Below are 4,926 nucleotides of genomic sequence, written 5' to 3'. Positions count from 1 at the left end.
GAGAATGAAGTATCAAATCATCTTAGATTAATATAAAATTTGATATATATGATCTAAGAGATATGAACTTTCAATCTAATGGTTGAATTTTCAAAATTCACATTTAATATAAAGTTATTAAGCGGTGTAACACTTAGTAAAAGTTACACCGGTGTCGTTTGAACCCTCCTCTATATATATATATATATATATATATATGAATATATACTGAAAAAGATAAGTTCAATTTGCTTCTTTTTTAATCTTTTCCTTCATCATGGCTAAATTGATACGACAAACATACCCAAAGTATTTCAAGATTGTTTCTTGTCGCTTTTTCCATCATATTTGGGGCTGAAACAGCCAAGAGTTTCAGTTTGGCTTCTCAATCTATTGCAAATTATAAGAACACCAAAATACAATTAAGAAAGAAAAAAACACTACACCAAAGATGATATGTAACACATGCTTAAAAGACAATTTATTTATGAACTATATTACGACTTGTGATTATATACCAACTACAAGTAACAAATATAATGCAGAAAAATAAAAATAAAATAAAATAAAATACAAACAGGCAGAGTGATCCCTGATTTAAAACAAAGTCAAAGAATAGAAAGATGTAATCTTTGATTGTGATGACATATGTGTAAGCCTAGGAGTAGTATGTGTCGTTGGTGACATAGTAGGGAGTCCTATATATGCATATTCTTTTTTTGTTGATGCAAATGGGGAGATTGTATTCGAAGCAAGGAATCCCAGTATACATGTTGAATTGGGGTTCGGGGGGAGAATAGGTAGATGTGAATACTATGTCTTCAGAAGCAGAGATCCTTTGCTTGCGTCTCTTGCTGATTTTGGAGTCCCTCAACTTCGCAAGAGTTCCTGGGGCTACAAACTTTAACCATCTCTTCTGGTCTGAGCTTCTTGTTTTGGCCATCGATGAAAAAACCAAGAACAAAGAACGAGAGAATGAAGAATGAGTGTAAAGAAAAAGATAGAGGGTGAGGGGGGGTTTTAAAGGGTATGTTGGGTGGGAAAGATTAATGTTATACGTTCTTTAAAAAAAATCTTTATCATTTAATTTAAATTTTTTGTCACTTATTTGATTCTTTAGATTTTTTATTTTTGATTTTTTGAAAGGAATAAATTTGAGTCATTTTATTGATGATAATGGAAATAATACAAGTTGAAATAAAATCAAATATATGATGATTGACAAAAGATCGTGATATCCTAACTATGTGGTGAATGACTTGGTCCTAATGAACTTAATTGTAAAGTTCTGATGAGTATTATGTTCATGTCTGCATCTTTTTAAAATGCATTCATATTCAGAGTGGTGGATTGTGATCTCATGTAGGTAATCTACAACTTTCTTGCTGTAAAACTCAGTGATAACGTTGTGTTGACTTTGCTTCATGAGTTGGGGTTATCCATGACACCAAATTGACTTAGTAATTATAAAAGCACTGTGTTGATTTTGAATGCACATGCTTAAGTCTAATCTTCCATCAATATAATTAAGATTTTTTTTTAAAATACACTAAAATATAATGATATTCAATTAAAATAATTAAAAAATTTTTAGAAGTATATCAAAATCTAATAATATTTAATTAAAATCATTTTTCACTTAAAAAAAGTATTAGAATTAAAAAAATATAAAGACTTCAACAGATTATTTAGTAAAATTTACATATAATTCATTCATTAAACAATTTCATCAAAATTATTGAAATTTTACATGAGTTTTTTTTTCTTCCTTATCTTTTTTTGCTTCTCTTTTTTTCCTTTCTCTCTCTCTCTTTCTCTTTCTCTTTCTCTCACTCTCACTCTCACTCATCTTCTATTCTCTCTCTCTCTCTCTCTCTATCTCTCTCTCATCTTCTTTATTCTCTTTCTATGCCCCCCTCTCCCTCTCTCTTCTCTTCTCTCATGTCTTCTTCATCTCATATTTTATATTTTTTTGCTCATCTCTCATTTATTTCTTCTTCTTATTCTTCTTTTCTTTAATTTTTTTATCTATCAATATTTTTTCTTTTTCATTTGTTAATATTGATGTATAATTTATCCAAAAAAAATTAATTATTAAATATTTAAAATTATTTTTGAATATTATATATAATTATTGTTAAATTGTTAATTTTAAAATTTAACAAATATTTATTTTCAATAAAATTTAATAATGAAATATCAAATTTTAGATATATTAAAAATATATTTTGACAATTCTATCAATTAATGAATATTATAAATTTAAATATATTATTCAAATTCAATAATATGAATAAGAAAATATAAATGGATAGAATATTATATATAATGAAATGTTATTTAAGAGGACACAAAATCATAATCAATTGTTTATTGAAAGATTCGAAATTTTATTAACTTTATTTTCTTTATTCAAACCTTATTATTTATATTTTTTATTAATTATATAATTTTTTAAATATTTAATTTGTCATTTAAAATCTAATAAAAACATTTCAAATCTTATAAATTCTTAAGATATAATTCTATTAAAATTTATATTATAAAATTTTAATTAAAAAAGTCTTTTAAAATTTATTAAATTCTTACAAAGTGTTATAAAATCTACTTAATTTTTTTTTATAAAATTCTAATCTAATACTCCCGCTTAAAAAATAAGATTATTTATTAATTATGTCCACCAACAATACAAGTAATTTTAATTCCAAAGAATAAAAAATACAGACAGCCAGACTGGTATGACCATCCCTGACTCACCCCTAGTTTTAAACAAAGTGTAATTGTACCTGCCTGAGGGTACACTCGTATTCTTCATAGTGAGAAGGACCGAACGGATGCTTCAAACGGACTCTTCAGAGGGGGGAGGTACCTGCCAAAGGCACTCCGACGCTCAAATTAGGACAAGCACGATATTCTAGGATAATTAATGAACAGTGACGTACCTCGTTACGTGTGACCTATTTATAATACTTGACATGCGCCTGAACGTGGTGGGCCTATTCTAATCTTTACCAAATTAGGTAATACGATGTTAATCAGCTAATCATGTCTTAATTATGCACTTGTCATTGTTAACTGTGATTTGTACTATAACCCGTTAACCTATCGGCACATTGCCGAGCCGACAGGCTAATGTTTGGGAGGTTGCATGTCTTCGGCTGTTGACCGAGCCGATTCGTAGTATGTGGGAATGCATCATGCTGTTTGCATCGGCCTTCAGCCGAGCCGACATGTGCCAGTTGACTAATCTCGGCCTTTAGCTATAAACCGAGCCGATGCTAACGTCAACCTTGAGTATTGTCCAGTTCGCATGGGTGTCTGACAGAACAACACGTGTTGGTCAACGTGACCGACAGGGTCCTCCCGGTACAGTAACAAAGGAAACATCTAATCATTGGTTGTGATCACATTTGTTTAAACCTAGGAATAGAATGTGTCGTCGGGGATAAAGGGAGAGTAACCGTGATAAATTTTTTTTGGGGTGAGGCAATTAATGCAATTGTATTTGTGATAGATGAGGGGATCGAAGCAAGGAATCCCATTATCCTTGTTGAATGGCTGATCATCCTGTTGGGTGGGGGGAACCGGGGAAAGAGGTTCAGAAGCAGAAATACTTTGGTTGCGTCTGGAGTTGATTTTCGAATCCCTCAATTTGGCAAGGGTTCCTGAGCACCACGTACTTGAAGCATCCCGTATTTCTCTTTGGGCATGCCTTTGGGTGTAGCCTCCCTGTTGTAGCCATATCTGCTTCTAGTGTTATGGATGCACTTTGCTAGTGTAAATAAAGAAGTAAGTTTCTAACATTTCACTCCCCTCGCGTCTTGGCTCTGCCTTATGCAATCTCTAAGCCAGTAATTATACAAACAGAATTATATTTGAGAATGAGATTTACTTACATCGGGTAATACTATTTCTCTTTGAACTTCTATCTGCTGATATTGAATGACATATCTTGATGCTTGCACCGTGCTTTGTTTATTCTTATTAAAGAGGATATACATCACAGTTTGGATGTCATGACCTGAATTTCCTGTATGATGCAGGTCAACACTCAACACCAGAGATTGCTACAGTTTAGTCTGACGGGGGCTGTCTGAGTACTGTTTCCTACTTTTGCTGCAGAGTTCAATGAAATTAGAGAAAGTAAGAACCCTTGGAGAGCGTATTCCTGTGCTTTGATTACAATGTGTCTCATTTTGTGTTGGAATCTTAATATACATAACTGTTTAGACAAAGGAATTGAAAGTAACAAGTGCAAGGGGGACAGAAGGAAATCATGTTTATAACACATATACTGTTAATGAAAAAGGGCATAAATTTGGGAGCAAAACAAACTCTCTATTCTCATTCTTGTTGTAAAATGAAATTACACTTATTTGTAGCTGACAAAAAAAACAACGTTTACATATTTTAAATGCCTCTCATAATTCACACCATTAATATTATTAAAACAAAATAAAACTCCTAATTTAAGTTTCATAACAAATCTCCCCCTGAAACTTAAATGTTTTTCCCATCTCTCATTCCAATCAGCTTTTTGCAATTTTCAAGCAGTGTAGTCGGCAGTGGCTTGGTAAATATATCTGCTGCTTGAACTCGGCTTCCGACATGCTCCAACTCGGCTTTTCCTTGTCTGATCTGCTCTCGGATGAAATGAAATCGGACGTCGATGTGCTTGCTCCTTCCATGATTGACCGGGTTCTTTGCCAACTCGATTGCCGACTTGTTATCAACTCGGATCACAATCGCTTCTTCTCGGATCACTCCCATATGCCTCAGTAAATTTGAAAGCCACACTGCATGACATACACTCCAAGATGCCGCCACGTACTCGGCCTCGCAAGTTGACAGAGTTACAATAGGCTGCTTCTTTGACAGCCAAGTAAAAGCCGTATTCCCGAGTAGAAATACATAACCCGAGGTACTCTTTCGATCATCAACATCTCC

The 4,926-nt window shown here is 32.7% G+C and overlaps 1 long non-coding RNA gene across 1 annotated transcript; it reads left to right on the top strand.

The window, feature by feature from the left end:
• The first annotated feature begins 3,382 nt into the window (after positions 1 to 3,382).
• LOC145951699 (uncharacterized) lies at positions 3,383 to 4,326 on the top strand. The gene is made up of 2 exons (XR_014429593.1): positions 3,383 to 3,880; positions 4,023 to 4,326. It is a non-coding gene; the product is annotated as an uncharacterized LOC145951699 (long non-coding RNA).
• The last annotated feature ends 600 nt before the right edge of the window (positions 4,327 to 4,926 follow it).

The sequence above is a fragment of the Cajanus cajan genome, chromosome 9, assembly GCF_000230855.2.
Source record: "Cajanus cajan strain Asha chromosome 9, NIPB_CcT2T_4, whole genome shotgun sequence".
In the NCBI taxonomy this organism is placed as follows: Eukaryota; Viridiplantae; Streptophyta; class Magnoliopsida; order Fabales; family Fabaceae; genus Cajanus; species Cajanus cajan.
The sequence above is the reverse complement of the archived record's forward strand: the minus strand, read 5'-3'. Positions and strand labels throughout refer to the sequence as shown.